The sequence below is a fragment of the Nannospalax galili genome, unplaced genomic scaffold (genome assembly GCF_000622305.1).
Source record: "Nannospalax galili isolate Female #2095 unplaced genomic scaffold, S.galili_v1.0 scaffold245, whole genome shotgun sequence".
NCBI lineage: Eukaryota > Metazoa > Chordata > Mammalia > Rodentia > Spalacidae > Nannospalax > Nannospalax galili.
The window spans coordinates 428,862-439,707 of NW_008353009.1; the positions used below are offsets into that span (position 1 = coordinate 428,862).

Consider the following 10,846-nt stretch of genomic DNA (forward strand, 5'->3'; position numbering starts at 1 on the left):
CAGTTCTGTTTTGTTATTTTGCTTTTTTTTGTACTTACAGCTGTTTTCTTCCAGTCAATCTCCAGGAATCCTTAAAATTATTTTAACTATATTCATCATATGATCTGTGTAAGCATGCAACAGGATTAATGTACATGTAGTCTACATTTTCAACATATGTAGTAGATTTCTCATTTTCCAGATAGTTTGTTTTTCAAGGTAGTTGGAGTCACTCACAAATGCATGAGAGAATCAAGAAAATCCAATGAAGTATAGAAAAGCCACAGGGACTGACAATATGCTGGCCCCATTGACCTAAAGAAATAAGACAGTGGTTAATGGGCTCTGGAGAATCTCTTAGACAGAAACTGTGGCATTTGGTAAAGGAATGAGATCTATATGTGCTGAGCCACCAGGGGCAAACACAGAATATGAAAACCTGAGTCAACTATCTTGCCCCAGTCTCACATTTTTAAACAATTCTTCCTGTTCTCTGAATCCAATGAGAAGCCATAGAGACAGGAATCTTACAGATGTGAGCTATAACAGCCAATCTCCAGACAGCACACAATATGGATGAGAAATCAGAAATATTATGTTGGATACAAATAATTCATGCCCAAAACTATAAAAAAATTATAAGCTTGGATTGTACTGTAGAATCCAGTTTATCTGGTACTTACCACCTGATACTTGTAACAAATATCTCACTCTCCAGTCTCTTGCTCAGACACTGTGTCTTCTCTCAAACATCAAAGACAATTATTCTTCATGAAGAGTCCTCACTCAATACCACTTACTCAATAAATTAGACAACATAAATACATAAAGAAGTAATTTACCATTGTCTATTGCTTTAACATAAATGAAATGTTTTCAGACCAATACATTCAGCTATATATGAATAGGTAAATTCATGTTCTAGAAAAAAGTTTACTTCAGTCCACTATGATTTAGCTTTTAAAATTCCCCCTCAGTTAAGACTGAGCACAACCCTTAAAATCTGCAAGCAGCCACAGAGGTGTGGTGTTTGACAAATCACCCCAACTAAAAGACACAAGCTCATGGTACTTATTTATTCATCTGTTCTGCTGAGGAAGGTTGCCAGCTCCTCCTTGTGCATGTCTCCTGGGAAAATGAGAGGAGAAATAATAAGGGCACCTTGAAGAAACAATGTAATTATACATAAAGTACTGTGGGTGCCGGTGAAAATTGAGATGATTTTGCCATCTCATGTGGAACTAGGAACAAGAGTCCTGCTTTCTCTGTCAGTGAAAGAAATATGAAACACAGTCTAGCACAGTTATATTTATCCATCTGGATCCTGGCATTTACATAAAGCCAAGGGATAAATGACTAATGGGTTTCCTCTCATGAAGACTAAATTCATGGTTTGGATATGCCCAGTACTCCAATTAGCTGAGCAAACTTTCCAGCAGCAAGTCCAAGTCAACAGACATAACTTTGCCAGGCATAACATGTCATTGATTTAGCGCTATTATGGCTGTTGTTCCTTCTCAACATCCACAAATCACCACTGCAACAAATGATATTCCCTCTACCCATCACTTAGAGGATGTGGAAATACAGAACCACACCATTCACACAGCTTGAGTTGCACTAGTTAACCCCTTTCAGTGTAGTTCTGCATCATACGTTGTTGCGCACCCTAAAACATGATCCATGGTTGAGGAACACAAATTGTCATGACACTTATTGTTTCTAGTTGTCTAATGTTCTTACCTCCTTCTCTAGAGAATAGCTCCTTGTTTGGCTTTATATAATAAAATCATTTCCATTCTCATTTCACACAGTTTAGTGTAGACTGAAACCATCTGTCTACTGCAGGAAAAGGCACCTTGGGCAGGCCTGGCCAGGTAGTGGATTCCAATCTTTTGATCCTGTACGTAAGGAAGAAGTGATCATTTGCTGCAAGCCAAGCTAATAAGCTTCTTTTTCAAGATTATATAAAATTATTGAACAAAAAAGCTCTTTCCTCTGAGGTTATTACCAAAAAGAGGGTAAAAATTCTAATGGTAAAAATGAAGAACGTTCTGAATCCAGCTATACCTGAACCTCTATCTACCTCTAGAATTTTTTTGAAATATTTTGTATTATTTTTATTTTGTGTGTATGAGTATATTACCTGCACTTAAGTGCACCATGTCATGCAGGGCCAGCCAGCAGAGGTGAGAAATGAGTGTAGGATCTCCTGGAACTGGAGTTACAGATGATTGTTAGCCACCATGTAGATGCTGGGAATTGAACCCAGATCCTCTGTAAGAGCAATTAATGCTCTTAACCACTGAGCCATCTCTCCAGTCCCTACCTCTAGAGTTTGAAGGACGTAAATCAATAAATTTTCTCCATTGCTCAAGCCAGTTGGGTTTGGGTTCTATTGCTTATAAGAAAAAACAGTGATTCTACTCAACACAAATGAGAAACACCAATTTGGAATCTGTCCAAAAATCTAAGGTCACTTCATTAGAATCCATTGCCTGTTCTCTCTGGGTCTCTTACATTATGTCATGATCACAATGGAGGTCATCTTTCTGGAAGAAAGTTAAGCCTTTATTTAGTTGTCAACACATTGATCACTGCCATTAAAGTCAGATTCAGACCCCAGCAATGCTTACTGGTGCTCACCAAAAGACACGCACCCCACCTCACCAGACCTCTAAGAGGACAATGATTCATTCTTCCACACAGAAATGGGATTGATAAAATGTTCTTTTTCAGCACCCTAGAACAACACTTTTCAAATGCATTACATATATTAATTTTTAAATGTTTTGCTATTGGCACATATTCATTGTGCATAGTACTAGCCTAAGCCAAACATCTAAATTATACTAATACATGATTCTTTGTGAGATAGGTTCTCGATGTGCAGCCTAGGCTAGCCTCAAGCTCACTCTGAGGTCCAAGTCAGTCTCAAAGTCCTAATCCTAGTACTTCAGCTTCCTGGGTGCTAGGATCACAGGTGTGTGCCATCACACCTGGCTTGAAATTGTTCTTAAATAAAATACCTGTAAACAATGGGCCTTACTAGATTTTGTGGTTTGGATTACTATTCAGAACCTACTCCCTTCCCTCGCCCTTCAACTATGGATAGGCTTGGCCATGTGAATTGATTTAGTCAAAAGAATATTAGTGGATAGGATGAAGCAGAGGCCTTAAGTATTTTTACACAACTCTGTTTGGGTTTTCAACTGCAGTAAAAAGCTGTAAAATTATGCCTTGGGTAGACACTGCTGCTTATATCTGGGCTTCAGAACAAACACATGTGGTTCAGACCTAAAGCGTATCCAACTAGACCCAAGCTAGGCCAACCTACAACTTAAAGTAAACCACCACCCAACCCATCATATCTAGCCTAATTAGGCAAAACACAGAAAATTGTAAGAATAAAGCACTTCTTCTAGGGTATTAAATGCAGGGTGATTTATTGCACAGCTTTATGGTGGCAGAGTTAATGGCTACACTATGTGTAACCACACTTCTATGATTCACATGCTGTCGCACTTCTCTTATTGTGGGTATGCTTCAAGAAGTATGTGATGTTGGGACTGAGTGATTGCTCAGTGGTTAAGAGCACTGGCTGCTCTTGCAGAGGACTGGGGTTCAGTTCCCAGCACCCACATGACAGCTAACAATAATCTGTAACTCCAGTTCCAGGGAATCCAATGCCTTCTTCTGATCTTCTAGGGCATTGCACATACATGCAGACAATACACTCATAAGCATAAAATAAAATAATAAATAAAATATTTTTTAAATTTAAAAGGGAAGCATACACAAGAGAAATAAAAACTGGGTCTAGAATAAGATCATTGAATATTAGCCCTAAACATGATATTGGACACAATTAGTCTAAGTAAGTAATCCTCAATCCAATTTACGCATGGTGAGAAGCCTTACCTCAGTCACAGGATTAAAATGATACAGCACCAGAGATCAAAAGAGTGTTCACTCCAGGCCTCACCATCTTTCCTCTTGGCCATCTTAACATCTCTTTATACTTTGCATGAACTTCTCACTTTGCTCATATTTGTAATCCTGGTTTTATCTCCTGGAATTCCTTTGGGATGGTCTTTTGGCAAAGTGCCGGACATTTGCAATGTTTTACTACCCTAGAAAGAACATAATGCCAATCTGCCTCTTTTGTGTTATCAGATGTGGATGAAGTATCATCCTTTGAGTTTGTATTCTGGAAGTCTGAGTTTAACATTTTTACATCTATGCTAATAATTTAGAAAATACAGTTTCATGCACATGTTATTTGAATTAAGAATTTATAGGTTGTTCAAACCATAACCTCAACCTCGGGTGACTTTAAGACCTAGGTAAGGAAAGTAAACCACAAGAATCAGAGGGCTGGGTGTGGGTGATGCAAATGAACCTCTCAGACCTGATTTCACAGAGTGGGAAGAACAAGGGCAACCAACTCTAGTTCCCTGCAACCCTGCTGCCAGATCTTTGCCTACACGAAATGAAGCTCAGTCCCTGAATTTTTATGGGAAAGAGTCAACTTTTAAAGGATTGTAACTATTTTGGTTATCATTGTGATCCACATAAAAACCTCGCTGCACAAAGGATACCACCACTATGCAAGCAGCAGCATAAATTAATGTGTGGTGGGTGTGCAGTTAGGAATTAAGTACTTTCTGAGTAGATTCTGCACATACAGAATTGTAGTACAAATGTTGGTTTTTCTCTCAGTGCTGGGGTGTAAATCTAGGGCTTCATGCATGCTAGGCAAGTAATCTTCCACTGAGCTATATCCTGAGCCCCAAACAGAATTTTAAAGGAGAAAATATTGAATATTTACTATGGATTATGTCAAATGATTAGAAATATCTTGTATGTAAAGATGTACTTTTTGGTTCATTCCCTCCAGCAACCGAAAAAGATAAAATAGATAGTGTGTGATGAAAGTTCTTAAAAATAGATTATGCCATATTTCCTCAAATCATGACAGGATACTTCAAAGGAATAAAAATGGCATATCTGAGCATACACTCATAATTCTATAACTGTTTCAGCATGTTAAATAGCATGATATATCAATTCAGTACTGGAGTTGGTCACCCAAGTTTATTCTAGACAACATATACACATCTAAAGCATTCAGATCAAATAAAGACTCTCTTAGAAAGTTATGTTTCTTTGCAACGGGCAGAGTTGATCTTATGAAAATCTACATTTAAGCTTTTATTTTTACGTGAAATTTTGTCTTTTAAAATCCCAGTTTAAATTTGCTAATGAGCCACTTTGTTCTCTCTGAATTATTTATATATTATAGGTAGTTCGAGAAGTACAAGAAAAGCCTCCCTATTAAAGATAATTTCCATAATCCTTCAAAAATTGAATTGTGGAAGATTTCCTGTGTTTCTTTAAAGAGTAAGAAAAGGGAAAGGGAAAGAACACAAGGTGGAGAATTCATGAATAGGTAATCACTCTCTACAGACAAAAAGCAATGTTCCAAGAAGCCCTAAGAAGTAACTAATTAATTTTCCAAATGAGCAAACATTATTTTGTGGTCCTGTAGACCTGGGAAGGAATCTAAAGATAGTGAATAACAACATGTTTCTAATTTTCAAAAGAAGATTAAAAAGACCCTTGGTGCTCATTGTTTAGCAACTTCAAATCCTATCAAAATAATAGAGCCTAAATTAGCACAAAAAAAAATAACCATTCTGGAAAATAAGAAAGCAAGGAGTAGTTTTTGTTTATGAAGAGTTGATTAGTCTGAATAAATTTGATGGTTTGTTGATGAAGTTAGAAAATGAATACCACCAACAGCTTTCTAGGTTCAATAATAAAACACTTGATAAATGCCCACGATTCTCCCCACTATACTAATTTGAGATGACTTCAATAACAAAAGTTGACTGAAGGCTTTCAAATGAAGAAAAAACAGTCTTAGATCATTTAAGGAACAAAAGTATAAATAGGCAAAAGCTGTAGGAATTTGAGGTGAGACCAACTGAGGCCCAGTGACTGTGCAGGAATGAGGGCAGCCCAGAGAAGTGATTAAAATGTGCCCATCACCTGAATCTGACATTACAGCTAATGTAAAAAGATGCATAGCATGGAAAAATGCAGTAAGATTTTGAAAAGTAAGGGAAGAAAAAGAAAAACTTGATGTGGATATTAAAATTTGTGAGAAATGTAAAGAGAGGTAATCATGTTTCAGGAATCTTAAGCATGGAATGCTACAAAAACAGGAAGGGTAGGTCCTAGAAGGAATCTTCCAGCAAGGCATAGCAGCACAATAGAGCAGTAGAAAGAGTTGTTGCCTAATAAAAATATTATTACTGCACTTGAAGTGCCAAAACGAAAACCACAAAAATGGCAACACACAATCTTATTTTAATAAAATTGTGAATTCATTTGTCTGTTTTAGTTTTTGAGGCAGAATTTTTGTAGTCCAGGTTGGCTCAAACTCACAATCTTCCTGCCTTAGCTCCCAAGTGCTAGTGCTATGATTAAAGACACACCCCACCCTGCTAGACTCAATCAGAACTTTATTTAATCCATAACCCTTGGTTGTACATGTGTGGTGGTTTGAATGAGTATGTCCCCCATAAGCTCCAAGAATTTGAACATTTTAATCTTCATTTGGCAGTGCTGATTTGGGAGACTTTAGGAGATGTGGCCTTGCTGGAGGAAGTGCACTACTGGGAGCAGTCTGTGAGAGTTCTTAAGCCTTAAGCTGGATTTCTTGAGGCTCTCTGCTTCCTGTGCCTGCTTGAAGACAGTGAGTACTCCACTTTCACCTCTGGCCACCTCCTTCCATCAATCCCCCGCCACCACCACCACCACTATCACCATGATAACTCTGATTCATCTGGAACTGTAAGCTAAGTAAACTCTTCTCTCTATAACTTCCTTTGGTCAGTGTTTCTATCACAGTAACAGAAAAGATAACTAAGATAACATGACTATTCTCTCCTGGTTATACCCCTGCCCACATAAGAAGTCAACAGGAAAATTCGATCCTAAGTAGTCTAAACAACATGCACAGGTCCAGCAGTCCTTTCTAGGGCTGCTTCTAGCATGTTCTGTTCCTCCAGCCCAGCATGACAGCAAGGTTTTCCTTGACCTTATGATCTATGGATCCAAAAGAGTACCTCTAAATGGAGGATCCCAATCCTGTGTTGGGTAGTTTGGGTACTTTTAATCACCTATATACATCTTAGTTTATAGCTATGATTCCTTGGAATGGGAGTATTCTAGTTTTTGCAAGACAACATCTTCAAAGAGAGAGTGGGGGTCTGTGGAACATCTTAAGTATGTTATTGCTATCCCTATAACAGAAAATAAATAGAAAGAACTCAAATATATTGATGCTTTTCATGGATGGTACTCGGTCAGTTATTTTCTCAAGCCCACAAACTTAGGTACATACAAGAAGGTTTGGGGGACATGTTGAAAAGAGATCTGTTGGCCACTACAATACTATCAAAAAGCATGATCCCTTGAGCTGTAGGTGCTCTACGTACAGTCTTCCCTTTAGCATCTCTTTGAAACTATATACTTTGGGATCTAAAGGGTGGCTAATCTGTCTCTTTTTATAGATGAAAATATACAGGCTTGGAGAGCCGGTGGTTTGGCTCAAGTTGCTACATTGCCGGTGACAGCAGAGCTTGTGGTAGTTTCTGGGTCAGTCCTCGGAACACTTTGCCACTCTCTCTCGCCTGTTTGCTTTCTTCATCTAAATCACCACTGGCATTCTAAAAAGAGTTTGGGCAATAATGCTCTAAAAGCACAAATGTGTACACACTTGAATGGGTACTTGCATTTCAAATATCAATCAAATATTTCAATGCATTTCCTCCACTGACTTGGTGCAAGGCTGTGCATTAAAAATTTAACATTTGTATCATAAAAAAATCTGTTTTCAACAGGCACACGCCTTTAATTCCAGCACTCAGGAGGCAGAGGCAGGCAGATGTCTGTGAGAGTGAGGCCACCCTGGTCTACATAATGAGTTCCAGGCCAGCTGTATTTACAGGGAGACACTGTCTCAAAAAAAAATCTGTTTTCATTTGTTATGCTGGTCTGACAATATTGTGATAGATTATATACTATGTAAACCACTAAAGACAACTAACTTCAATCAGTCACACAGATTTTATTCAGACTGTTTTTGATTTTATAACATTTATTATATCCAAAATGTAGACATGTACCTTAGTCCATTTTCTGTTACTCTAACAAACTATATGGGACTCAGGGATTTATAAGACTCCAGTGGATGAAGTAGCACTGAGGGACACCTGGATAGAAATGCTCAACAGGAAAGGACTTAACATATATGACAGAATGCCTGGAATCTGGTAGGGATGGGTCTAAATTTCATTAAGATATAATATATGAAATGCACAAAAACTCAATAAAAGTATTAAAAATGGAAAAAAAATCCTTTCAAATTTTAAAACAAAAATAAAGTTTTCTTCAGGTCACAGTTTGGGATGTTGGGAAGTCCAAGAGCATGGTGTTGGTATCTGCTAAGGGCAGCATCATATGGCAAGATAATGAAAGTAAGCTGGGGAAAGCTCACTTCTTTACAAAGCCACTCCCACTGTAAGTCATTAATCCTTAATCTATGAATGGAGTATTCCATTCATGCGGGCAGAATCCTCATGATCCAGTTCCATCTCAGAAGCCACATATTCCAACACCATCACCATGGGAATCAAATTCCAGCATACATAATTCAACATGCACTGCCATTTCATCTTTAAAATGTATTTAGGAAATGAATACTGCTCTTCAGTTCCAGAAAAAATTAATAAATACCTCTAAATAGTTGGTAATTTCATGTTCGTTTTCAGGAATATTTAGTTGCATTAGCAGTGCTATTTCCTGACACTCATAATCTTCTAAATTGACTTATTTGATGCTCCTCAGATCTCTTTCTCTAAAGGCTTAGATTTGTGTCTCTGTTGCTGCTTTTGAAATGCTCCCCAGCATTGTGAATCTATCTAATGTAATTTTCACATTTAATGTCATTTTACTCATATGACAATACAGAGCAGAAGGAACCATGTGACATTGCTTCATATGAAGCTGAGACTTTGACTCAAAATATGGATGAACTACAAGGAAGTGGGGGGGAAGTTCTGGATCAAGAAACCTTGTGTTATAGTCAGGCAGATGGTCAGTGTGGAGCAAGGTACAGATAAAGGACAAAAAAAAAAAAGTAAAAAGAAAAAGAAAACATTCTTGACAGAAATGAGCTGATGTGTGCAGCAGCAAATGGAGGCTCCCAGGGCTGTTCTGTCCCTTTCATTAATAATTTTCCAAAGACTTGTTTCCACTTTGGAAACCTCTATGCCACCTTCTCAGTGTCTTGCTTTGTTTTCTTTAAGGAATGTAAAAATTACTAACAATGTGATGTATGGAAGACTCATGGTTTAATGAAAACCATCTTCAGTGCTCACACTTTTATTTGGCTATGGTTGGAAGGGCTTGGGGTAGGGGGGTTGAGACCAACTATGTCATTAATCAGATCTTCTCTGAAGACAGTGTGCCCTGTACCACTAAAATTGTGTTCATTTCCAATTGTGTGTTTGTGTAGATTGTGATTTCATGTTAAAATAAAAAGGGAGATATTTGTGTGTGTGTGTGTGTCTGTGTTTCTCTGTGTTTGTGGTGTCCATGTTATGGATTCATAATTTCTTCTCTTTCTCCATGTTATGGATTCATAATTTCTTCTCTTTCTAGCTCTGTATCTTCTCTCTTACTGAGCTATGAGAGGATCCTTAACTTTTCTGCTAACTGGTAAACAATGTAAATATACTCCATAACTCAACAATATTTGAATTCCTTTAAGCAATGTTCTCATTGCCTTGCAGCAGAGGGCATCTACTTCCTCCCACTCTCCCAGAAGTCAGAAGGGGAAGTCAATCCCCAGCAGTTAACAGGGCCTGGATAACTTAGAAGTTCCCTCCTCCCCCTCCCCTGCCACTTAGCATTAATTATCCTGCAGCCAAGGATTATCCTGCTGGCAAGGACACTCAACAGGAATCCTGACCTGGTGCCTAGGATGGTGACTTCACCTTCCCAAACTCGCACCCTCTCTGTCTTTGCTCAGAAACAAGCCTGGGTCTGAGAATGTGCCTCCCAGTGTGAGCATCAGGGCGTCCTCCCCAGGCAGTCTGCGGGAACAAGTACGATGTGGACTCCTGAGGAGTCTCCTCTAATGGCCATCTCAGGTGGGTCTCCTGTGACTACCAGACGCTTAGTTCCTGACATGGTCAGACCTTAAGGGTAAAAGAAGGGGATCTCTCTCCTGCCACCATGGGTCACCCCTAGAAGGTTGCTCTTGCCAATCCTCCCAGCCTGTGATTTGGCCAAAGTAGAGGGTTGGGAGAAGGAGTAAAATGTCCTTTGTTATTGGCAGAAAGAAGCAGAGAGAAGAGAGGAAAGAGAGGAGAGCACAGAAGGGGAGGAAAGGGAAGGGGAGGGGAGGGGAGAAGAGGGGAGAGGCGGGGAGAGGAGGGGAGAGGAGGGAGGAGGAGGGAAGGGAAGGGGGAAGGGGAGGGGAGAGAAGAGTGGAGAGAAGAGAGAAGGAAGAGAGAGAAGGGAAGAAAAAGAAGAGAAGAGAGATGAAAGGAGAGTTGTTTTGCAGTGAAGATCAGCAGGCAAGAGCAACAGGGAGCGGCCGGTGCCCCTGCTCCTCTCCTGGCCTCCGACGGAGGCACGCACCGTAATTCCCTTCCCGGAGCCTTACAAATTTCCACAAACAATGACATCACCGGGCGCCGGCTGCGGGTGGCAGCGGGGGGATCTTCCTGGGCGCGGGGCTGCCGGGCGGAGCGAAGCAGCTCCGGGCATGGGGCTGGAGGGGGCGGGG

General features: G+C 39.5%; 2 long non-coding RNA genes across 2 annotated transcripts in view; both read right to left on the bottom strand.

Moving 5' to 3' along the window:
* LOC103747730 overlaps nucleotides 1-530 on the bottom strand; it is an 11,338-nt gene extending 10,808 nt beyond the window's left edge. The window contains exon 1 of the long non-coding RNA XR_607855.1: nucleotides 39-530. This is a non-coding gene — a long non-coding RNA (uncharacterized LOC103747730). The remainder of the gene's footprint in view (nucleotides 1-38) is intronic.
* Nucleotides 531-955: 425 nt separating this feature from the next.
* Nucleotides 956-10,846, bottom strand: part of LOC103747732 — a 10,437-nt gene continuing 546 nt past the window's right edge. Inside the window, exons 2-3 of the long non-coding RNA XR_607856.1 lie at nucleotides 1,723-1,880; nucleotides 956-1,107 (exon numbers count right to left, since the gene is read on the bottom strand). This is a non-coding gene — a long non-coding RNA (uncharacterized LOC103747732). The remainder of the gene's footprint in view (nucleotides 1,108-1,722; nucleotides 1,881-10,846) is intronic.